Source organism: Procambarus clarkii, chromosome 93 (assembly GCF_040958095.1).
Source record: "Procambarus clarkii isolate CNS0578487 chromosome 93, FALCON_Pclarkii_2.0, whole genome shotgun sequence".
Taxonomy (NCBI): domain Eukaryota; kingdom Metazoa; phylum Arthropoda; class Malacostraca; order Decapoda; family Cambaridae; genus Procambarus; species Procambarus clarkii.
In genome coordinates, this window is record NC_091242.1 from 4,154,698 (window position 1) to 4,180,963 (window position 26,266).

The 26,266-nt window shown below is 42.5% G+C and overlaps 1 protein-coding gene across 1 annotated transcript in view; it reads left to right on the top strand.

Annotated features, from left to right (window-relative positions):
* Positions 1 to 4,964: 4,964 nt before the first annotated feature.
* LOC123746880 (probable G-protein coupled receptor 21) overlaps positions 4,965 to 26,266 on the top strand; it is a 132,148-nt gene continuing 110,846 nt past the window's right edge. The window contains exon 1 of the mRNA XM_069319560.1: positions 4,965 to 5,099. The gene's annotated coding sequence lies outside the window, so the exon portion shown is untranslated. The remainder of the gene's footprint in view (positions 5,100 to 26,266) is intronic.

The following is a 26,266-nucleotide window of genomic DNA, read 5'->3' on the forward strand; positions in this document are numbered from 1 at the left end:
TATGTGGGTTCCAAGGAGAGAGGCTTAATATTGTAAATTCCATGGGAAATTACTGGCCTTGAGGAGAAGCATTTGTGTTACCAAGCTACAACAGCCTAATTTAGTTACGAGTCGTCGACAGTAGCCTACTTCATTGAACAGCAACACAATTCAGTTACAAGCCTTCAATAACAGCCTAGTACAGTTAAGACTTCACTAAAATTGCAACTGAGCTCAGAATTTGTTAGGTTCAACAAGAAAGACAACAACGGCACTTCCCTGCAAAATGGAAGATTACCCAATACCAAATTATAATTATCTTCCTTGTTGCCCAAGAAGGACATTATTGATGAGCCCAAGCTTCGTCTTGAGGCAAAGTACAACGTCTTAAGCCAGACTGACACTGCTCCAAGAGCACTGGGGCAATGGCGAATATTTTGAGTGGGGAAGAGTGCCAAGTGACACTGTGCCAATGTCACCCAACCAAAATCTTGCAATACCATATGACTCATCTAGGGTATTATGGGAGAGGGGGAGGATAAGGAATAGGGTAAGAGGTAAATAAGGTAAGAGGGGGGCGGGTGAAAGGGGTAAGGAGGGGGCAGGATGGAAAGGGGAGAGAGACAGACCCAGTTCTCTAGTAATATTATACATACCAGTAGGCTCAAAAAATGAACTTGACCGTAATACTAATTTATTTACACACATGTAACAATTAAAATGAAAAAAGTAACAAAAGTTAATTAAAATGCATTTTAGTTTAGTGGTTTAAATTCATGTATTTTTTATTAATTTGGTTATTGTTTTCTTTTTGTATTATATATATCTTTTTTTAAGAGAATGTTTTTCTGTCCAAGGTTGGAGGCCAGGCGCTCGGGGTCAGCCTCAACCAACATTCCAAGATGAATCACGTTGGATGTGTGGGGGGGGGGGTGTCATTAAGAAATTTCAGCATCTATACTGAACCCTCCTATTTTCATGAAGCCTAAAATAAAATCAGGGGGTTGCGTTTTCCGTCGAGTTTTGATGCTTTCTCCCACATCACTTATTTAGCTTATAGTATTACGCTTTCACAGCGAGAGTGATATATATATATATATATATATATATATATATATATATATATATATATATATATATATATAAATATATAAATATATAAATATATATATATATATATAATTTATATATGTTTCTATACAAACGACACCGTACCGTTCTCGAACCCCCTCGTTCGGGGGAACAGCAGAACCCCTCGTTCTGCTGTTCCTAGTTTTGAACAGTGCTGTTTTTTCTACCTTGTCAATTTCCTCGGACCTGCAGGAATACGCAAAGGCGGAGGGAGGATTTCTCTGGTGGACTCCACCAAAGAAGGGTGATCCTGATCCTACATTTCTCCCCAACTTTCCCTCCCCTCCCCTCAGCCCTCTTTCTCACTACCTTCTTCAATCCTCAAATATTGACAGACATGAGAGAGCGCGCCCCTTCTCTCCCTCCCTCCCTCCTCACCGGCTCCGTCCTAGGTTTCTGTAAACACCACAATCAAATTTGTTTGTCATTGGCGTTGCCCTGACTCTGATTCATCATGTTGTGGCTATTTACGTCATACCCCCCTGTCTGTTTTCTGCCTTCAGTTTTGTCTGATTGTCTGTCAACCTGTCAACGCCAAAACTCAATAATGGTGGATTTCAGACAAGTCAAACATGGTGAGGAAATGAAGCTCCGTAAATTCTGTTGATGCAAATTGTAAATTTGCAGGGATCCGCACGCAAAGGGTCAAGGAGAGTGAGAGAAATAAGAATGGACATAAGTGAGGTCAACTCAAGGGGTCAAGGAGAATGGGTAAGGTAATTTAGAGTGAAGATGAATAAAGTCAACTCAAATAGTTAAGATGGATGAGTAAGGTAATTTTACAGTGAACATGAGTACGGTTAATGCCAGTGGTCAAGGGGAATGGGTAATAAAATATAGAATGAACAAGAGTTCATGTAATATATCCAACACAGTTTACTTTATTATATCCTCTACAGAGTTCGATATCAATCATCCAATGTTGAATTAGGACGGTGCTTTTATTTTGAAGAATATCACACAACTCGTAAAGGGTCACGTAACGCCCGCAGATTACTTGATCAGTTCCTACCTTTTGTTTCCTGTTATACTGTTATCTATTTTGCTATTTATATCGTTCGTCTGTCTGCCTTGCTTAGCAATACGCTTTTCCAGAGGCTCATTGCTTACCAGGAAAGACCTACGTAATAGATTAGGATTTAAAAAAGAATTAGAGAGAGGTAATGTAATTAAATTAATCTCTCCTGCTTCATTACCTAGTTCCTGGAACAATTAATGGGGGGTGAGGCAACAGGGAGAGAGTGGGAGAGGGAAGGGGAACAGGATAGAAGTGAAGGAGAGATAGAGGAGGAATGGTGCAATGGTTTAAAGGAGGATTGCATTAATATTCTATATACTAGGCTACTCAAACATTAGTTGAGTCTCATCTCACGCGCGCCAGACCAGCCACCACCTATACATTACCAGGTAGTTTCCCCGAACTTCAAGATGGGACTCTTAGATCACCTTGAGAAATGACTTCCATTATCTTTCCATATAAGTCTCGTCACCAACTAAATATACAATTAACCAGTGAAGTACATCCGCATGAAAAGTAAGCATTCACTTAACGCAGCGGCTACCTGTGAATGCTTAACACATGGTTAACTAAGAAACTAGTCCTCTTACAGAGCAATACAACCATCATGCGATAAAATACACTATATATTACTTTTAAAAGAAAGAAAAGTTAAAAATGGACGAAATACAATATTATCATTGAAAGCTGTCACTTCAACCCATCCTCTCGCATGGTACATCGCAATTTGACGTCCAAATCAAGAACGGACAAAAACAGGGGTGCTATAAATCATAGCGGCTCACAAATATTCACATTTTCTATGCACAGTCGATAGGTTAGGTTCGATAGCTTTAGTACACCATTTTCTGTCCATTGTGACAACTCGGGAGGACGGGTTGGTCAGTCAATCCTAAATGATCTTCAATAGTGATTCATATTCTACCGGTAAAGGAATTATTATTTGGCCCAAAATAACCGGTATAGTGTTGGGCCAACTCTGTTCTCATATTTACAACCCATCTTCCAAAAAGATAATAAACATAGTGATTGATGAGCGTGTTTAAAATATGAACAGTTTTACATAGACAACAGTTCACATATTGTTTTGCTGCCTTTTTGCATTTCTGTTTATATTTTCAGTGGTACAAAATGTGATCAGTTTCTATGGGCATCAGTCCATGAACATGTGCATTTTGGAACATAAGTTGCGTATTTAACACAATTAGTTCACACTGTCACAAATTCAAAACGAAACGGCAGCTTCTCTCCAAGATCATTTGAGTTTTTGCCGTGATGACACAGTGACATGACTGATGAACCAGGAAGCTGGTGTAGCTGGAGGTCGTCGCGTGCTGGCCTGGACCACTCCATCCTCACTGATGAAACACAGCAGTGATCTCGCTTATTACCGCGTTGCACGATCACACGATTATTGGCGGGTGAAGGATTAGAGCGGCCTGACGGTATCCCAGTGCTGGTCTTCCTAAGTTTTAATTCCAGTGTTGATATATCCTAAGGCTGAGGGTCCGTCGGTTATGTCAGCTTCTGTAAGCTTCTGTAAGCTGGGATGAAAAATCCTCAGTTATAACCTGTCGTTATATTATTTGTGATATATTTTTCCTAGGCTTTTTTTTTTTTTTGTTATATATACGTTTTCGCAATTTTTGTGGTGTCTCCAATTTGATCCAGAACTAGCGTGGTATTTCTGCGTCCTGGAAGATGTTGCATCGGTAGGCCTTTTAAATGACATTATGAGGTTTTCTCTTATTTGCACTAAATTGTTATCCAAAATGTACCTCCTGTTGTATGGGAATCCTTAACTTTTTCCCCAGCATCATGCATCAGGAGTTGAAAAACAATTCGATAAACAATATGACTATTTTCTTCACATTCAATCATGCCTATTTCAATCTTTTTTAATGAGATTATGTATTGCATATATTTGCACCTTCCGTCTCCCTCGCTTCAATTCGTTGATTTATAATTTAATTTTAAACATTTCCCCCGAGTCCTTGTTTGAAGTGAAGAGGTGCCATCATGTTGTTTCCAGATCGAGCTATTGGCAAAGCTTCGCTTATGTCAACTTTGTGGGCTGAGTTATGGTGAGTTATAGCGGCATCTCGACTTTCGATATTTTGCTCGATTTTTTTTGTTAATACTGTCTCTGTTCTATGATGTAAAGGATATAGTTTGCTTGTATTTCAATACTTACGTTCGTGTTTTTCGTGTGCATGGGTTTTTATATTTCGTCTGCGACAGCAGAAACTTTATGCTTATACATTAATATTTAAAATCTACATTGGAATCAAGCGTATATTTGCTTTAATTACGGCAATGGTGTGTATATATTTTATACATTTAAAATAAGATGATGGTTTAATTGGTTAGGCAAGATGATTGCTTAAGCTAATACTGTGATTACTTGCTGCGATTTTTGCCGTATTTAAGACACATTTTCACCAGATACTAATAATTTAATGACTAGGCTTTCAAAGTAAAGTTTATATAAGAAAATAAGCCGATTTTGAAGTTAGTGAAGTACCGAATAATTATTATTACATAGGCTTAGAAAAGCATGATCATCTGTATTAAACAAATACATAATATGGATATTAAATAATTAAGTAAATACATGTATGAAAAAACATGAATTATAAAGTGGATAACTGAAGGGAAAATCATTTACTAAAAGAAAGTTCTTAGTTTTTTCATATAAAACAAAAACCAGCGAATTGACACCATGTCCCGTTTTCTTTGACACATGATGTAAACAGTTTCGCGTCTTGTTGATGACCAGACGACCTTAATGTTGTCTTCGCTAGTTTATATCTTAAAAGAAAGGCAGATTGAGACTTGGAAGTGTTGATAATAGTTGTGAAGGAGTGGTGTGGAGTGCACCGAGTCCTCTAGGACTGTGTACACTATGCGAACGGCTTTGCAACACTTACATTTCATGCTTGGCTCGGGGTGATTGAAGACTACGTTGAAGGTAAGTAAATGTTTAAGGTAGTTTATTGCGTTGTTCTGTCTCTTGTGTGAGTGATGTATTGATATTGCAAGTAGCAACGTTGCATGGAAGCTAGAGAGCATTTGCCTTGTCTTACATAACTCGCTACTCGATAATAAATAACTAGTTATACATAAAACATACTCTGTGTATTGTATTATAACTGTGGGCATTGGGCGTATAAAGTATCTAAAACACCCTAACCATTATCTTTATCTATCAGTCCCTCTTCTAGAGCACTCTCGAGGGCAGTTTTTTTTTAGCTTAAGGGCAAGGAAAGGTAATTATTAGGAGAAAGCGCTAAACCTTTACAACTATATAGTACTTAGAAGGGATATGAGGATAAAGAATGAGACAGGGCGATGGATAGGACTGTTTGGATGGTTTAGGGTTTGAACGTTGACCTTCAAGAAGCAAAACAGTCGCTTTACCGTCCAGACTAAGACTTCTATATTAAGATTCGGAGCATGGAAGCCTAGACCTTACACACACTATTCAGACGTGCATGAAATCAATCTCTCAACCCATTGTTATTTTTGTCATATGTAGGTGATTATACGATTGCATTACAGTATAATTTACAAGGTTTAGAGAATAATTTTACTGTATAATTTACAGTATAATTTACATACAGTATATTTACGAGGTAAACACTTCATTATAGTTAATAGAATTTCATGTAATTTTTTTATACATTATAATAAATTACCAACATCTGGCAGCATAGTTAATATAATTTCATGTAAATTTTTTTATACATTATAATAAACTACTAACATCTGGCAACATAAAATTTTAACAATATGTGTTAAGCTAAAGTTTATTACTGACAATGAGGACAAATTTAGTTTTCATAGAATTTTGTATAGCATGTAAGATATTGTATTTTTTTTATTCCATTAGATATTTGACCTAAATTTAAGACGCATGTTATTGAAGATATGCCGAATAATTTACGCATAATTTATGATATTTATGAATAAGCTTAAGTTAACTAATTGGACATAAATTATTTAATTACTAAGTTGATATATATTTTATAATAAAGACCTAAAATTATTCATTAATTAAAAATAAATGATTTGTTTGCCTTATTACGTAAGTACAATTAATTTGCTCCCAAATTAATTATTAACCTGATCACTTGGGGACAATTTGTTGCACTAACAATCAATTGTTACACAGATCATTTAAAATAAACTGACATCCAGATTACTAAAACAAATTAAACGTTGGAATGAAATGGGGGGAAAAACTTGCATGAATCCAGACTAAATAATTTCTTGAACTATATTAATTAAGGAGGGGACGCAAAATATAGAGGGGTATATATATATATACCCCTCATTTTATATATATATATATATATATATATATATATATATATATATATATATATATATATATATATATATATATATATATATGTATGTATATGTATGTATATATATGTATGTATATATATATATATATATATATATATATATATATATATATATATATATATATATATATATATATATATATATATATATATATATATAAAATATAGAGTATGGAAAATGACAATCACATCTTTCGAGAAGGTTAATTGCACTGTCTTAAATGTTATTCTTTTAAATACTTCTATCTTAAAAACATTTACTCTTTTCCAGTTAAGAAACGCATTCTGCCTCTTAAAATAGGATGAGATCGAACTTTTGACGAGTTCTCTCGCGGCATAGAATTAATTGACATGTATTACGGGTTTAAAGATAAAAAATAGATTAAGATCTCGAGGGAAAAAAAGGTTGATGCCAAAACTAATCACAATAAACATTAACTTAATACACCTGCGTCCACGACTCCAGGTGGAGAGGAGGAGTTTTTATGGGATCTTTGAGAGAGGTGCGTCATGTGTGTGTTTATCATTTAATAGGTTATAATATATTTGTCTGATATTGGTCATGTTGGGTAGCTCAAAGTAGGTTAAATATATATTTGGTTATATCAGTAAGTAGTTTTGCTAAAATTGTATATGTTTAATTGACTTTAAGTTAGATTAACAATTCCAATAGGCTACAAAATTGTTAAGTAGTGAACAGTGGTGTTTCGCAAAAAGTTTAAATTTACTCTTAAATAGTGATTAAACTTGGCTTTGAAGACTGATTGGTTACTTTACGTGTTGAAACAAATGCCGCAAATGACCATAACCCATCGTAACCTTAGGAGAGAAAAAAACTACAAACCGAATACACGAAACAGTGTAAAAATGAGAACATAAAATGTATTACTTGTTGAAATTGACTATCTTGGACGAAAATAGTGTATATTTTCACATTGCCTTTACTCTAATAGTAACATAGCGTGCTGAACAAATTAGTATTGCATGTCACGTAACGAAGAGACGTGGTAATTTTGGCAGCCTCATTCGAAATTTAATGCCGTCGTGAAGTCTCTCAATTGTTTTATTAATACGTCTTAATATTTTTTTTCCAGTCACTGAACGCGAAGTGGTCCAATGTATTCGCATTTACTTTGATACCAAATGCAAATGTTCGATACTATATTGTGTTCTTGCAGGCAAAACAGAAAACCTAGATATTTGTATGTTTTTTAATGTATGTGTTCGTTTGAGGGTGAATTTACATTCAATACTTGGATTTACATTTACACACTAACTTGGATGTTGGTGGGAATGTTGAGGCTACCATCTGGGGTCGTCTGAGGGTACCTGATTTGTTTGTGACTATGAGGTACCAGCTAGGGTCGTCACTTGTGAGTATAAGGTGTGGATGTCACTGAGCATACCAGCTGGGTCGTGTTTATTAAGGTACCAGCTGGGGTCGTCCAAGGGTACCAGCTGAGGTCGTCTGAGGGTACCAGCGTGTTTGTATTCTTACCTAATAATTCTTATTTATCAGTGTTTTCACGATCGAGCTTTAGCTCCTACAACAAAAGCAGGAGGAAATTTTGTTGTAGTCTGGAGAATATCAGGTGCATAAATAATGAGTGTGACTAGGCTAGCAAAATGGGAGGAGAAGGGTAGGGTGTGTACAAGGGGTGTATAGTGTGTGAAATGATCGGATTAACGAGGAGTTAGTATTGGGTGGGGACGAAGGGATGTCGGGTTGAGCCAAGTGTGCTGGTGTCCCTTGTTTTCTGGCATGTTCAAATATGCATTGCCTCTGTTTTGCATTTTATTTCCCCCTTGCTTCTCTGAGGTGATACATTTCTCAACTCCTGTTACCTCCTTGCGCCAGTATTCTCTACGGCTCTCTAGACGTGCCTGTCCAGACATAACTTCCTCAATATATGGATATATATCAACAAAATGTCGTAGTTTCGCATCATCAATCGTCTGAGGCTACATCAGTTGGTGAGGTTATCAACGTGTGACATTAGCAGTCGCTCTGATATCGTCCCCAGGTCTTTAATTACTAGCAGCCTCGTGTTTGGCCGGGATTTCTGGCCACGACCCAAGGGTGCTCGTGGCTGCTTCAACATTCACAGTTATTTGTTGAGACTGTGTAGTATGTATTGCTCCCTACTGGTTCTCAAGGTTGCTACTAGTTGGGTTCATGGCATTTAGTTATTTTCCCTTATTATCGTCATTATTGTGTTATTTACCTACTTGTTTGCTCTTTTATTGTGATGTTTGCTTGCTTTTTCTTTCGACTGTGTGTCTTATCTGAGAGAGATAATTAGTAAATTACAAGGAAATAGCTGCTTGCTATTCTCATAGCTTTGTTTTCTACACACCTAGTTGTACTTGCGGGGGTTGAGCTTTGTCTCTTTGGTTCCGCCTTTGGTCCCGCCTTTGGTCCCGCCTTTGGTCCCGCCTTTGTGTCTGTATTTACTATTTGTGTCTGCATAATCGAGCTATTAGCTCTTGGACCCCGCTTTTCTAACCAATTTATTTTTCTTCCATTATATCTACTACATATATTTCTCTCTAAAACACACACACACACGCACATTCCCAGGAAGCAGTCCGTTGCATTTGTCTAACTCCCAGGTACCTATTTACTGCTAGGTGAACAGTGCATCAGGGTGAAAGAAACTCTGTCCATTTGTTTCTGTCTCTGCCGGGGATCAAAACCGGGCCATTAGGACTTCGATCCCAGAGCGCTCTCCACTTAGCCACGAGGCCCCTAATGTGAGAGAGAGAGAGAGAGAGAGAGAGAGAGAGAGAGAGAGAGAGAGAGAGAGAGAGAGAGAGAGAGAGAGAGAGAGAATTCGTATGCATCTGCCGAGTGTTTTTGAACACACACACAATAGACACACACACACACACACACACACACACACACACACACACACACACACACACACACACACACACACACACACACACACACACACACATACACACACACACACACACACACACACACACACACACACACACACACACACACACACACACACACACACACACACACACACACACACACACACACACACACACACACACACACACACACACACACACACACACTAACGTAGCAGCCGTGACATTGGCACGATCAACCTCCTCCATGACACACACACGCCGTGCCAAACATGACACACATCTGCCTCTCACGAAGCCGTGAAGCACAAACACATTACACACACCTGGGGCGCCCGTGTCACACCTGGTGCGCCTATGTCACATATGGCGCGCCCGTGCCACACATGCCGTCACCTGTCCATCGCTACACATCATTTACTCATTAAAAAAATATAACCTGTCCATTTTGTCCATTCTGTCCATTTTCTTTGCTTTTTGTTCCAACGGTATTTATCGCAATTGACCCGAGGACCACCATCTCAAGTGACATTAATCAGGACAGGAAGTCTGCGGCTTGTCAAACCATCCCCCTATTCGTATTTTTTTTCAGTTGAATTTTAAACTGGAATATTTGGTTGGCATTTACTGCTTAGGCATGGCAGGCGGGTCCATGGGTTTATGACCTTATTGGTGAGTCGTAACAGTGTTTTCAGTCCTACACTGTGGCTAGTTGAGCTTCAAACGCCTGTCACTTATTCGTCACACATCTTTCAAACATTCGTCATATATTTGTCACGCATTCATCACATCGTACACATACTCGTCACATATTTTTTTCAGATGCCTTTCATACATTTGTCAAATGCGATTCTTATCATACTTGATATACTTGCTCGCATACTTGTCACATATCTCTCACATACTTCCCCTGCTGTGACCATTTTGTGTACACCTTTAACACGCGTGCGATGGTTAGTTGCGCATTTCTTACTGATAGTTAGATGTTTGTTATTGATGGTTAGACGTTTGTTATTGATGGTTAGACGTTTGTTACTGATGGTTAGACGTTTGTTACTGATGGTTAGACGTTTGTTATTGATGGTTAGACGTTTGTTATTGATGGTTAGACGTTTGTTATTGATGGTTAGACGTTTGTTATTGATGGTTAGACGTTTGTTATTGATGGTTAGACGTTTGTTATTGATGGTTAGACGTTTGTTATTGATGGTTAGACGTTTGTTATTGATGGTTAGACGTTTGTTATTGATGGTTAGACGTTTGGTATTGATGGTTAGACGTTTGTTATTAATGGTTAGACGTTTGTTATTGATGGTTAGACGTTTGTTATTGATGGTTAGACGTTTGTTATTGATGGTTAGACGTTTGTTATTGATGGTTAGACGTTTGTTATTGATGGTTAGACGTTTGTTATTGATGGTTAGACGTTTGTTACTGTTGGTTAGACATTATTCGCATACTTTTTCATCCTGACGCACTTGTTCTCGAGTCACACCTGTCATACACTCGTATATATAAACAGTGCACCTGTCTCGCATCTGTTGTTTCTGTCCTAGATCTACCATGCATCTGTTATACATTTGTTGTTCATCTGCCCTATTGCTGTCACTCCTTATGAGTGTTGCAGGTGCGCCAGTGTTCCAGCAATATAGGGAAGCTGACATGAAGGGTGGGAGAAAGGGGAGGGAGGAAGAGAGGGAGGATAGGGAGGATAGGGAAAGAGAGGGAGGGGTGAGAGGTAAGGATTCAAGCGTGGAGCGGACTAAATGTGAGGTAAGGAGGCAATGGAAGAAGGGATATGTGCGAGGGAGAGGCGAGAAGGAATGGGGGAATGTTTTGAAGCAGGGAAAGATGAAGAAAGAAGGAGGAAGAGGAGACATAAAGGGAGGAGGTAGGGAGAAAGGGAGCTAGGGAGGAAAACAAGGAGGGAGGCAGGCAGGGAGGGAGATAGGGAGGGAACCAGGGAGGGAAGAAGGGAGTAACGCCTTCTAGCTGCTCAACTTTAACGTTAGGTCCGGCCTAGTGCAGTCTTCCCTTCCCAGCTGGTGTCTTGTGTGTCTGTGTTCTTGGGGTGCTCGTTGATGCCTTGTGTCCTGTGTCCTCTGTGTCGTGTGTCCTCTGTGTCCTCTGTGTCGTGTGTCCTCTGTGTCCTGTGTCCTCTGTGTCGTGTGTCCTCTGTGTCCTCTGTGTCGTGTGTCCTCTGTGTCGTGTGTCCTCTGTGTCCTTTGTGTCTGATGGTGTATCGTGTTTGTTGTGTCTGTGGCGTCTCCTGGTATATTGTGTCAGGTTTTTTCCACGGGTGAGTACAGGAGCAGACGACTGCTGACTCTTGTTAGCAGCCTGAGAGCTTTCCTTTCCCTTGGCTCATGGTAAGCCTTATTCTACTAGTTTCCCCTGTAACACGACCCACCAGTCGGCTAACAACCGGGTACCCAATTACTGCCGGGTGAACAATTACTAGGCACCAACTGTACGCCGGGTGAACAGAGGCGTACAGTTGGTGCCTAGCCAATCCTTCCCGGGCCAGGACTCGAAACCAGACATATCGCTCGCGAGGCGCGTGTTTGTACTCACCTAGTTGTTCTTGCGGGGGTTGACCTTTGGCTCTTTGGTCTCGCCTCTCAACTGTCAATCAACTGGTGTACAGGTTCGGAGGTCCGGAGGATTCGGAAGACCAGAGGTTCGGAAGACCAGAGGTTCAGAGGACTGGAGGTTCGTAGGACCGGAGGTTCGGAAGACCAGAGGTTCGGAGGACCAGAGGTTCGGAGGACCAGAGGTTCGGAGGACCAGAAGTTCGGAGGACCGGAGGTTCGGAAGACCAGAGGTTCGGAAGACCGGAGGTTCGGAAGACCAGAGATTCGGAAGACCAGAGATTCGGAAGACCAGAGGTTCGGAAGACCAGAGGTTCGGAGGACCGGAGGTTCGGAAGACCAGAGGTTCGGAGGACCGTAGGTTCGGAAGACCAGAGGTTCGGAAGACCAGAAGTTCGGAAAACCAGAGGTTCGGGAGACCAGAAGTTCGGAGGACCGGAGGTTCGGAAGACCAGAGGTTCGGAAGACCAGAAGTTCGGAGGACCGGAGGTTCGGAAGACCGGAGGTTCGGAAGACCAGAGGTTCGGAAGACCAGAGGTTCGGAAGACCAGAGGTTCGGAGGACCAGAGGTTCCCCACATAAGACTGTTGATCCCTCGACCGACCCTGGCGGAGGAACATGGCAGCCAGGGGGCGTGACACTATTTAGTTTATGGTACCGAGAAAATATGACGCTGGAGTTAACGTGGAACTCTCACTCTCTCTCATGAATAACAAAAATATCGTCTTGAGGAAGCGAGCATCTTGCATACTGCATGATGTCTGTGGGACCTTGTGTGTGTGTTGGGTTGTTTTGTAGCGCCAGTTTGCTAAGTTTAACGGGAAGGAGTTGTTTTAGCAGTGAGTTCTGCCTTTTTTTTTTACAGGAGTTTGTGTTTAAACGGGAGTTGTGTTTTACAGGGAATGAATTGTGTTTTTAGCTTAGAAAGTTGTAAAGTTGTGATGCTTTGATAAGAGCAGAATGTTGTGCTTTAGTTATTGGTAAGAGACAGCGGGTTGTTAAGGAACAAGACCTAATAGGTACTCTGTAAAAATATTTAAAATGTTATTCTTTTCATTTGCTGTGTCTCAGACATTCCCAAACCTCTGAATATGTGCCCTTAATGTCCAGGACACATCCTGGACATTAACACTATATATATATTTCTGCTTCGGCCGGGAATCGAACCCGTGCCCCTTGGGACTTCGACCCCCGGGAGCCGTGTGTGGGGTGGGAGAGAGGGGGCGAGCACTGCACACCCAGATAGTATGGATATGCATATATGACGGGAACTGAGTGTCTCAGCTCCTGCAACACAGGCAAATTGGTTGGGTGGTAAAGATGGCGGGAGGCTGCCTCTCCCTCCTCTCCTCTTTATCATCGCCTCCTTCTTCTTCTTCTCCTTCTGTTCCTCCTCGCTCACTCTTCTCATGCTTCCTCTCCTCCTCTCTTCACTCTTCGCTTTCGTTCATCTTCTCCCCGTGTTCTATTTCATTCTTATTTTCTTTCAGCTTGTTCTTCTCTTTCTTGTCTTCTTTCATTCTTATTTTCTTTCAGCTTGTTCTTCTCTTTCTTGTCTTCTTTCATTCTTATTTTCTTTCAGCTTGTTCTTCTCTTTCTTGTCTTCTTTCATTCTTATTTTCTTTCAGCTTGTTCTTCTCTTTCTTGTCTTCTTTCATTTTTGTTTGACGTTTCATATTTTCATTCTTGTTCTTTGGCTTGCTTTGTTGTTTTGTTCATCTTTGTTCATATTCTTAATTTTTCACCTTATTCTTAATTTCTGTTTTTGATTTTATATTATTTAATTCTTTTTCACATATGCACACTTATCTTGCTTACGGGTATTTCTCTACTCGCTACAGTTTTGGACTCTCTGGTAAGATCAGCATATATGCAGCATGTCTGGAGTAGGTGGAGAGCATCTTTAAGAGGACACATATGCTGTATGGCTGTGTCCCCGTGTCTTCACGGCCGGGGGAAGCAATGGGGAAGTGGGGGACACGATTTTCTGGGAGATATGTATGCTAATACTGCAAAGTTCTTCCGGATTTTCTAAAGATTCCCCTCTTGCTTATCCGGCGTGACTGTGAAGTAAGGTAGAGGCGCAGAGAGAGAGAGAGAGAGAGAGAGAGGGGACGCAGAGAGAGAGAGAGAGAGAGAGAGAGAGAGAGAGAGAGAGAGAGAGAGAGAGAGACAGACAGACAGAGAGAGAGAGAGAGAGAGAGACAGAGAGAGAGAGAGAGAGAGACGTGTGGGTGCGACTTAGTAACTCCTCTGGACTTACTAAGTCGATGGGAAATATATTTTGCGTTTTGTGTTGCAATATTTGTCAAGTTCCGTGACAAAAAGTCGGAAGATTATCACTCAGTGGAATTCTTAAAAGTGTGAACTTGAGGTCACCATTGACGGTGTATCACATATTTTTAGCGACTGTGACCTATTGGAATGTTAAATCTAAGTGTTATATGGGATGTTACTGTGATGGAAGTGATGGTGGTGGTTGGTTTGTTAGAGCTGGTACCGATGGTGGTGGTGGTGGTGGTGGGGGTGATTATTGGTGGGTTTGGTGGAGTTGCTAAGATGGTGGTGGTGGTGGGGGTGATTATTGGTGGGTTTGGTGGAGTTGCTAAGATAGTGGTGGAGGTGGGGGTGATTATTGGTGGGTTTGGTGGAGTTGCTAAGATGGTGGTGGTGATGGAAGCTAAAGCCAGCAGAATAACAATAATCGGACTGACCAGTCGAGGGAGGCCAGCACAAACGATACAAAAGCATCGATACGCAATACGCATTTTTAAGATTGACAGACAAATTGACAGATTTAATAACTCAGCACCACCAGAAGCATCACCACCAGAAGCATCACCACCAGAAGCATCACCACGTTTATGCTCCGGACGTGGTGTAGTGGTAAGACACTCGCCTGGCGTTCCGCGAGCGCTATGTCATGGGTTCGTATCCTGGCCGGGGAGGATTTACTGGGCGCAAATCCTTAACTGTAGCCTCTGTTTAACGCAGCAGTAAAATGTGTACTTGGATGAAAAAACGATTCTTCGCGGCAGGGGATCGTATTCCAGGGACCATAGGATTAAGGACTTGCCCGAAACGCTACGCGTACTAGTGGCTGTACAAGAATGTAACAACTCTTGTATATATCTCAAAAAAAAAAAAAAAAAAAAAAAAAAAATTAACGTGGACACGGGCCTTTAGACCCGTGTCTACTTCCGTCTATGACACGGGCCCCGGACACTTACCTAAACCCCGTGACATACATGACCTAGACACGTTAAACCTTCCGACATACGCGAGTCACACGGAACAGCCATCAGTCGCTCTTGACACCCGGTGCTTCTGTTCGACCCCCGGGTCGATTCTCACTTGCAATTCCTTTATATACACCGACGGCTAATGCATCTTAGTTGTACTTCGCTGTAAAAGGCTGAAAAACACGCTAACAAATGTCCTTGATCTAAAATGCGTTCGTGTTCGCTCACTGAAGTCTGGGTTAAGTTAATTGCTGGTAGGAAGCATTAAGCGAGTATGAGCGTATAAAGCGTGGCAGGAATATGAGGGGAGACTTACCTAACAGCGGGCGGGTTGGCATAGGAAGACGGTGCAAGGAACGGTGCTAGATTATCTGGACCATCGGGGATCGAACGCCGACCTGTATGGGTTAGGTTAGATTAGGTTCGGTTAGTTTAGGTACCGATTTGATGCGCCATCAAGATACCAGGTCGACCCGGGCCTCGCCGGGTACCGAAATCTAGAATATATAATAGAAGCCGTTGTTCTAGTATATATGTTAATTGTATATTAGTCCAAGGATTAGAGCAATGATTCAAGAACGAATCTTCTTTATATTTCTTATGTTCTTGACTTGGGGGATTAGTTGACCAGACCACACACTAGAAGGTGAAGGGACGACGACGTTTCGGTCCGTCCTGGACCATTCTCAAGTCGATTGTGTCAACTTTAGCCACGTTATTGTGACTCTTCACCTGCAATTGGGGGATTAGAGATTAGACTAAGGACTACTGATCAAACGCTCGTCTAAGTATCACTAACCAACTTACTTGTAGGTCCATCCTGCCATACCTGAAACCAAAGGAAATTTACCAATTTACACCACAAACACTACCCAAACCGACCAGTGAGATTCACGACAAAATTACCCAATTTCATTGACGCGATAACACCTCACCTCTCATTCTACAAGACCCATTTGTTGTCAATTCTACCAATTTGTACTAATTTCCTTCTACCTCCGAAGATGGTGTGGAGCGCTTTAGCGAAAAACGTCAGGCTCAATAAAATGGAAAAGAAAATACCTTTAAAGAATTTGTTAATTTACTAAATGATGAAAATAAGAAACATAGCAAAGAGTCTTGCTACAGTAATTGATTGAATCCTTTCGGTCATATTCAGTAACACATAACACAGTGACACATAACAGTAATACATAAAATGTGTATGTTACTAACTTTGTTGTGTGGGAAGTGGCACAGGAAAGGGAGCAGGAGTTTACGAAGTCACACACAGAGATCACACTAACGTGATGCATCAAGGTTCGTAAGTGCTTGCGTAACTGCTTCGTGAATCTAGCCCCAGGAGTTGATGTTTTGTAGTTAGGTTTGTGCCTAGTTATAAAAGAAAGCCCAGGGGGAAAATAGGGCAATTCACGTATGAATTATTTACTTAAAAACATATATTAGTAAGTAAATCAGTAAATCTCTCTCTCTCTCTCTCTCTCTCTCTTTCTCTCTCTCTCTCTCTCTCTCTCTCTCTCTCTCTCTCTCTCTCTCTCTCTCTCTCTCTCTCTCTCTCTCTCTCTCTCTCTCTCTCTCTCAACATTTCTGCGTGTGTTGTCGAGGCAGTGCACCGTGGGGTCAGGTCAGAGGTCACGCAAGCTCCACACTAAGGCCTTCTTACCACTCACGACATTAGCGTGTCGCAGCTCGCTCTGAGCTCCTCAAGCCTTTCATTACCCTCCTAAATATGCAAAAGTCTCGGCGACACAAAATTCCTTACTTACCGAGTGCACGCATACACCTCCCCACACGGACTTGAGGCGGGACCAAAGAGCCAAAGCTCAACCCCCGCAAGCATAATCAGGTGAGTACGGACTTTACATTTAACAAATGTGTCAGAGAGGCTACTGACGTGACGTCTCACCTACATGGGGTTGTAGGGTCGATTGTCAGGTGTTTCATGTGCGCGCGCTTGTGTATGTATCCGTGCTTTTGGGTGTGAAAGAGTGTCTGTCGCTGCTAGACGCTCGAGCAAGAAGGAGGACATGTTGAGTGTGTCCTCAGCGTCTATCCTGAGTCTTGAGAAACACCTGTGGAGGGTAAGTCCGTCACGGTAAGTGTATTGGTTTGGTGTGTCCTAGTTAGTAGCGTGTTGTTGTTGTGAGAGGGGGAGAGAGTGGGATACAAAATATAAGCGTAGCGCTGAAGAGTTAGCCTTTCAGGGCTGGGGCAAGGCTTTCTGGGTAGAGGAAATGGTATTTAGGAGGTATTCAGACACTTATCCCCTCTCCAACCATCACCTTTACCTCCAACACCACACTACTCCATCCCTCCAACACCACACTACCCCCATCCCTCCAACACAACACTACCCCCATCCCTCCAACACCACACTACCCCCATCCCTCCAACACAACACTACCCCCATCCCTCCAACACAACACTACCCCCATCCCTCCAACACCACACTACCCCCATCCCTCCAACACCACACTACCCCCATCCCTCCAACACCACACTACCCCCATCCCTCCAACACAACACTACCCCATCCCTCCAACACAACACTACCCCATCCCTCCAACACAACACTACCCCCATCCCTCCAACACAACACTACCCCATCCCTCCAACACAACACTACCCCCATCCCTCCAACACAACACTACCCCCATCCCTCCAACACAACACTACCCCCATCCCTCCAACACCACACTACCCCCATCCCTCCAACACAACACTACCCCCATCCCTCCAACACAACACTACCCCCATCCCTCCAACACCACACTACCCCATCCCTCCAACACAACACTACCCCCATCCCTCCAACACCACACTACCCCATCCCTCCAACACAACACTACCCCCATCCCTCCAACACAACACTACCCCATCCCTCCAACACAACACTACCCCCATCCCTCCAACACAACACTACCCCCATCCCTCCAACACCACACTACCCCATCCCTCCAACACCACACTACCCCCATCCCTCCAACACCACACTACCCCCATCCCTCCAACACAACACTACTCCATCCCTCCAACACCACACTACTCCATCCCTCCAACACCACACTACTCCATCCCTCCAACACCACACTACCCCCATCCCTCCAACACCACACTACCTCCATCCCTCCAACACAACACTACCCCCATCCCTCCAACACCACACTACCCCCATCCCTCCAACACCACACTACCCCCATCCCTCCAACACCACACTACCCCCATCCCTCCAACACAACACTACCCCCATCCCTCCAACACAACACTACCCCCATCCCTCCAACACAACACTACCCCCATCCCTCCAACACCACACTACCCCCATCCCTCCAACACCACACTACCCCCATCCCTCCAACACCACACTACCCCCATCCCTCCAACACAACACTACCCCCATCCCTCCAACACAACACTACCCCATCCCTCCAACACCACACTACCCCCATCCCTCCAACACCACACTACCCCCATCCCTCCAACACCACACTACTTGCAATCCTCTGGCGGAAGAGCGTCGCAAGGGGATTCTGCGTGTGACGTCACCTAAATTGACTCTAATAGAATAATGTTTCTTCCTGCCAACTTGACACTCCCGCCATACCTCACCCATGAAGACGGGATTGCCAGGGATCGGAAGATGCCGCGCGGAATTGCGGAGGAGGCTGAGAAGGGGAGGAAATTGGGTAGGAGTAGGAGTAGGAGTAGGGCTGAGGAGAGAGAAATAGGGTAGGAAAGTGGATCTGACAAGGTAGAGTGGAATAGAGAAGGAGCCATCATGTCAAACGGTGATTTAATATTACTAAATAGTGGAGAGATTCATGCTAGTGAAAGAATGTATTTGCTAGTAGCTGAGGGAGTCCACTAGCTGTTTGTGAAATGGGACTAGGATAGGAGGAATGAAAATAGGATTAGGGGGAATGAAGATAGGATTGGCTGAATGAATCAAGGGTTGAATAATGAAACTAAGAATGTTTATGATCCCTCAAGGGATTATACATACAAATGTGTATCATATACATACTTATTTTGCCATCGACAAGGTGGTAGAGTTCCCGGCATACGAAATTCAACAACGTTTTTTATTTCGAGTGAGAGCAGTATAGAAGTAGATAGTGGCGGGAGAGGGGGGGGGGGGTAGATGATGTACAGTGATGGGTAGATAATTCATGGGGGTGGATGCTGCGGGTGAGGGATAAATTGAGCATCATGGCAAGACTTTCCTCTCACCGCCCCATTAACATGACGGATGGCTGTCAGTTCATCAGTCGACGCCAGACTTTGGAAGAATTCCCACAATGTCTTCTCAGTTATGTGATGCACATGCCTGGCTCCATCTCTTCCGGGGCCTATGAACCCCCACTGACCCGTATGTTGGGGTCCTCTTTAAGGGCACGTGAGCCCAATCACCTAATTATTGTGTTATCTTTGAGGGCACGTGAACCCAATCACCTAATTATTGTGTTATCTTTGAGGGCACGTGAACCCAATCACCTAATTATTGTGTTATCTTTGAGGGCACGTGAACCCAATCACCTAATTATTGTGTTATCTTTGAGGGCACGTGAACCCAATCACCTAATTATTGTGTTATCTTTGAGGGCACGTGAACCCAATCACCTAAATATTGCGTTCTCTTTGAGGGCCCGTGAGCCCAATCATCTAAATATTGCATTCTCTTTGAGGGCCCGCGAGCCCAATCACCTAATCATTGTGTTCTTTTTGAGGGCTCGTGAACCCAATCACCTAATCATTGTGTTCTTTTTGAGGGCCCGTAAACCCAATCACCTAATCATTGCGTTCTCCTTGAGGGCCCGTGAACCCAATCACCTATATATTAGTAATGGCATAAGATTTATGACAATGAACTTAGTTTCAATCGCAGCTGTCATAGCTAACCAAATTATCAAGACCAGTGAGGAAATACTGAAGCCATGGAATGGACTCGAACCTGCGTGTCTGATCTTCTTAGTCCACGTAGGAAATTGATTGACAATTTCTTGTTTTTTGAGTGTGGCAGATCATAGAGCGATATTATCCGGGCGATAGAAGATATGGGATCTAAATCTGGTTCATACGGAGTGAATAATTTTATTTACCTGATTGGATGTTGTATACGAAGTTGGTTTACCTGATTGGATGTTGTATATGAGGCTGGTTTACCTGATTGGATGTTGCTTATGAGGTTGGTTTACCTGATTGGATGTTGCACACGGAGTTGGTTTGCCTAATTGGATGTTGCATATGAGGCTGGTTTACCTGATTGGATGTTGCATACGAAGTTGGTTTACCTGATTGGATGTTGCATACGAAGTTGGTTTACCTGATTGGATGTTGCATATGAGGCTGGTTTACCTGATTGGATGTTGCATATGAGGCTGGTTTACCTGATTGGATGTTGCATACGAAGTTGGTTTACCTGATTGGATGTTGCATATGAGGCTGGTTTACCTGATTGGGTGCCGTATTTAATGTCACCGTTGGTGTGTCTGTGCATTAGTCCAACTGTGTACAGTGCACTGGCACTGTTACACTGTATCCCCCTCGGAGCTCACCAACGAGCTCTTCACTGACCATCACAATTATTATCTACTTGTTACTGTAACTTGCACTGTAATGTAATGCAACTTGTAATGCACTGTAACTAGGACTCAAACCTCCGCAATAGTGTTGTGTGTGAGACGAGGTCCCAGGTACTGTTCATGCACCTGGAGTGCTCAGGATTGGGAGATCCGTCACCTGTAGCCACCTGCCACAGGTAACGGTAACCCAACCTGATCCTTGCAACCACTGTGTCGCACAGTCTGGTAGACGTTTTGTGCTGTCCATAGATATAGGTTTCAGATCTGAACAAATCATAGCTTTTTATACTAGTACTTTCAGGTCGTTGGGAGTCAGTAATTTCTTTCCTTTCAGACCTGAGTGTTTGGACCAATACAGTTTTGACATGATGGGGGTCATGCCCTCAGGCGTGACTCCAGTCTAGGGATATCTCACGCCACATTTGACTAATATATATTCAATAAAAATTAGCGAGTATCAAAGCCTTTTCAACAACACATCTCTCACTCTGCGGGAGATGTGTTGACCGTGTTAACTGCCCCGCTGATCATGGAATGTTTTACAGTTCAAAGTTGTGTGTAATTTATCACCATTGTAGCATAAAGTCAGTAATGGTTAAAGTTGATGGTCTAATATATTTTTAGGCCATGTTAAGTCTAGGGTCAAGAACAGACTCTTGAGTTAAGGGACCAGATTCACGAAGCAGTTACTCAAGCACTTACGAACGTGTACATCTTTCCTCAATCTTTGACGGCTTTGGTTACATTTATTAAACAGTTTACAAGCAAGAAAACTTGCCAATCAACTGTTGTTATTGTTATAAACAGCCTCCTGGTGCTTCGGAACTCATTAACTGTTAAATAATTGTAAACAAAGCCGCCAAAGATTCAGAAAAGACTTACAGGTTCGTAAGTGCTTGCGTAACTGCTTCGTGAATCTGACCCAAGATCTAGTGAGGGTCAAACCGGAGATCACTGATAATACCACCATCGAAGCTTCATAAAATGGGTCTTACATATATATACATAAAATATATTCACATTTTATATTATTAATTAATATAATAAATATGCAAGCCTAGGCCTATGTTAGGCCTAGGCTTGCATATTTAGGAATATGATAGAGTTAAGTTTAAGGTTGTATGTCTCACTTTTTATTGTGCCCATTAAGGTTTTTAGGGGGTAAAATGAGTCTATATTGTATATACTCCATCCATAGCTGATATTCCTTTTATCATTTTTTGGAGCACAAGTCTGGGTTCGATCCCAGTATGCCGCGTGGCTGTACACGATGCTCTGCCCACTCCTCCACGATCACCCAGAAGAGGGAGGAGAATCTGGATGCTGCATCTCGGTCAGCACGTTCATTAAATCAGAACAATAACGTGAAATTAACGATCATTTATCAGAACACTAACGTGAAATTCTCGTTCATTCGTCAGAATAACGTAACATTCTCGTTCATTCATCAGAATAACGTGAAATTTACGTTCATTCATCAGAATAACGTAAAATTCACGTTCATTCATCAGAATAACGTAACATTCACGTTCATTCGTCAGAATAACGTGAAATTCACGTTCATTCATCAGAAAAACGTAAAATTCACGTTCATTCATCAGAACAACGTAAAATTCATGTTCATTCATCAGAACAACGTAAAATTCAACTTCATTCATCAGAACAACGTAAAATTCACGTTCATTCATCAGAAAAACGTAAAATTCACGTTCATTCACCCTAGCACTCCACGTGGTGCCCTGGTAAATACCGAAAATATTAACATTAATAGTACAGTTAAGAGGCACAATAGAGAGGAATCCCATTTACCCACCTGTAGACTCACTCCCTCCCTCCATCCATCCCTCCATCCCTCCATCCATCCCTCCATCCCTCCATTTATCCCTCCATCCCTCCATTCCTCCACGGCAAATCTTAACACTCGAGTTATGTCGACTGACTCGAGATGCTGAACTATAAAATCTCATCTTTTATTCTAAGTTGGGCTGGAAGCCTTCTCCAACAATCTCAACTTTGATATTAAGAGGCTGAAGCTCCTCGGCCCATCCACTCTTCTACCTGTGTGTGTGTGTGTGTGTGTGTGTGTGTGTGTGTGTGTGTGTGTGTGTGTGTGTGTGTGTGGTTTCTCTCTTAACACACACACATACACACACACACATCCCCAGGATGCAGCCTGTCTAACTAGCTGTCTATCTCTCAGGCATCTTCTGCTAGGTTAACAGGCGCATCAGGTGCCAGAAACTGGCTATTTGTTTCTGCCTCTGCCGGGAATCGAACCGGAGCCATTAGGACTACGACCCCCGAGCGCTGTCCACTCGGCCGCGAGGCCCTGTGTTTGCGTATGTAGACGTGCGCGCGTGTGTGCATATATATCACATATATGTTTACGCATATCTGTGTATGAAAGGAATCCCATTGAAATGGGTTCCTTTCCTGACCTTCAAATGTGAGTAATTGGTACAGTGGAATGGGGACATGATAATTGGAAAATGAGAAGGGAGACTAACTCTCTTTCTCTCCCTTTCTCCTTTCCCATTGTCATTTGAGGCTGTCTTCCACCCATGCACCAATGGGAAGGAATGAGACTATAGCAATGGAACAACTGAGTCGGAGCAGATTGAAATGGGGAACCACCCTGGAAACACAAACCGAAACTGTCTCTATTTTCCGCTTGTTACAACTTGTAATAAAGTTGTTACATCTTGGCTTAACGTGTTTATGACGTATTAGAACGTTGTTACAACTTAATATATTGGTTGTTATAACTGGTTAGGAGGCGTTAAAACTTGTTCGAACGTTGTAGCAACGTCGTAGTTTCGGTGTGTGTTTGACCGGCGGGGTGAGGTGCTGTGAGGAGGATTTATGAGGATGGATGAGGGATTTATGAGGAGGATGAGGGGGGGAGGTGGCTGAGAAGGTTATAAATTACGTTGTGAGGATAATTTTCCGGTTGAGAATTATTGGCGAATAATTTTGATGAAGGTGTAAGATAATTATAGGAATTCCATTCACTTGGGCTGTAGGAGACTGGAATCGTAGACGCTCAATTTAAAATTTTACAATTATACGAATATATTTACATGAAAGTAAATATTGGATAAATATAGGACGCATTTTAGGAGGATAATTATGAGGGAACAACTTTGGGAAAATATGGGGGTGAGTTGTGAGTATAATACTATGAAGACGTCCTTTAGGGGTGAAAAGAGTAAAGTTATGAATAATATTATGATGATATATACAAATTAAGTAACTATTAATTAAATTACAGAAGTTATTAGAAGCTAATGCATGGCTCTTATTGGGCTTCATTTGGGTTCATAAGGGGACCCTGTATTTTTTAGGGTTGGGGCCTATTGGTGTAGATTGGGATCCTTATCTTTGATTCGAGCCCTAACATCGAGAATAGAACCATTCAGATTGATTAGATCGTCCTGTCTTTGATTAGAAGCCTTGATTTTGATGGGAATATCTTTAGCCAAACTTTCGAGTTGATTTTTAGGCATTTCTAGTATTGCTTAAGAGTACCTTAAGGGACAGGGTTTGAAGGCCTGGTCGAGGACCGGGCCGCGGGGACGCTAAACCCCGAAATCACCTCAAGATAACCTCAAGACGATACCTTGGGCTTCCAAGGTATCGTCTTGTCTACCTTGTATATGTATCGTCTATACCCGAATCCTTGTTACCGGTGATGGTGACTCGTTGTATATGCAAGGAGGTCCCCTTGGGGTTGTTGCAGACCACAATAGATAGACAAGCCCGTTGGTGTTGATAGACAAGCCCGTGATGTTGACAAGAGTTGCAATGTTAGTAGGGGGGGGGGGACCACGCTGTTGACGGTGGCACAGAATGCAAATCTTATATTGATCTGTGGCGATTTAAAGCTGTGGGATGACTTGTCGCCTGAGCAACCGGGATTTATCAGCTGTTCAATGTTTATCATACCAATGCTTTCACTACACACTCCTCTCTGTCTGTCTGTCTCTCTCTCTCTCTCTCTCTCTCTCTCTCTCTCTCTCTCTCTCTCTCTCTCTCTCTCTCTCTCTCTCTCTCTCTCTCTCTCTCTCTCTCTCTCTCTCGTAACTGTGATTTTTTCCCTTTTATAAAACTGTATTTACTTTTGATAAGGTGTTTTTTCTCTACGTCCTTTCCCTCTTTTTCGTCCTCCTATCTTTACTTCTCCCTTTCTTATTCTCTGATCTCTCTCTTTATCCTTTTCTAATCCCTCTCTTTCTTCTCTTTCGCCTCTTTCGCCTCTTTTTTTTTGTATTGACATTTCTCTTTTTTTTATCTGTCTTCATCATTTCCTTCTCTCCGGCTTCTATATCCTCCTCTTCTACGAGTTTTTCAACTTCTCCTCTCCTCCCTCCTCCACACTTTCCATCATCTTTTCTCCTACTAGCAAGGCTCTCATCTTAAGCTTTCACGAGAACTGAGAACGGAGTCTTTAAGAGAGGTGGAGGGGGGGAAGGGGCGCTGGGTAGTTAGGCAATGAGACGTTCTTTTTGACGAGAGCCATAGGGCGTCTGAGAATACCCATTGGGCACGTTGCTTTGACGAAACCATGGGGGAGGTACGTTTCTTGAGAGGGGAACCAGTTTCACTGTTTCATTCTGGGGCACTCTGCTTCAATCTGGTGCACTCTGCTTCAATCTGGGGCACTCTGCTTCAATCTGGGGCACTCTGCTTCAATCTTGGGCACTCTGCTTCAATCTGGTGCACTCTGCTTCAATCTGGTGCACTCTGCTTCAATCTGGGGCACTCTGCTTCAATCTGTGGCACTCTGCTTCAATCTGGGGCTCTCTGCTTCAATCTGGTGCACTCTGCTTCAATCTGGGGCTCTCTGCTTCAATCTGGTGCACTCTGCTTCAATCTGGGGCTCTCTGCTTAATTCTGGGGCACTCTGCTTCAATCTGGGGCTCTCTGCTTCAATCTGGGGCACTCTGTTTCAATCTGGGGCTCTCTGCTTCAATCTGGGGCACTCAGCTTCAATCTGGGGCACTTTTCAAACTCTCTCTGTTGCACTCTGGAGCACTCAGGTACCATCTTATTCCGCCTTACAACCTGGCTTCAGCCTTGGCTACGTCTATCAGCCTTTCGTTCTGATTTCCAAGACTTAAGATGGAAAGTCTTGTAATGTCAAGAGTCACCGAGGGAGAGGGGGTGATGGAGAGGGGAGGGGGAAGGGGGGGGCAGTGTCCCCCTGTGTTATCGTGACCTCATTTCACCCGCTATCCTGGGTTATAGACGGGCGCGTATAACGTCGACTTTACGACGCTCTAACGACGCTGATGGACGATGCTCACACACACACACTCACACACACACACACACACACACACACACACACACACACACACACACACACACACACACACACACACACACACACACACACATACACACACACACACACATACTCACACATGAGTATGTGTGTGATCACAACCTACAAAATCCT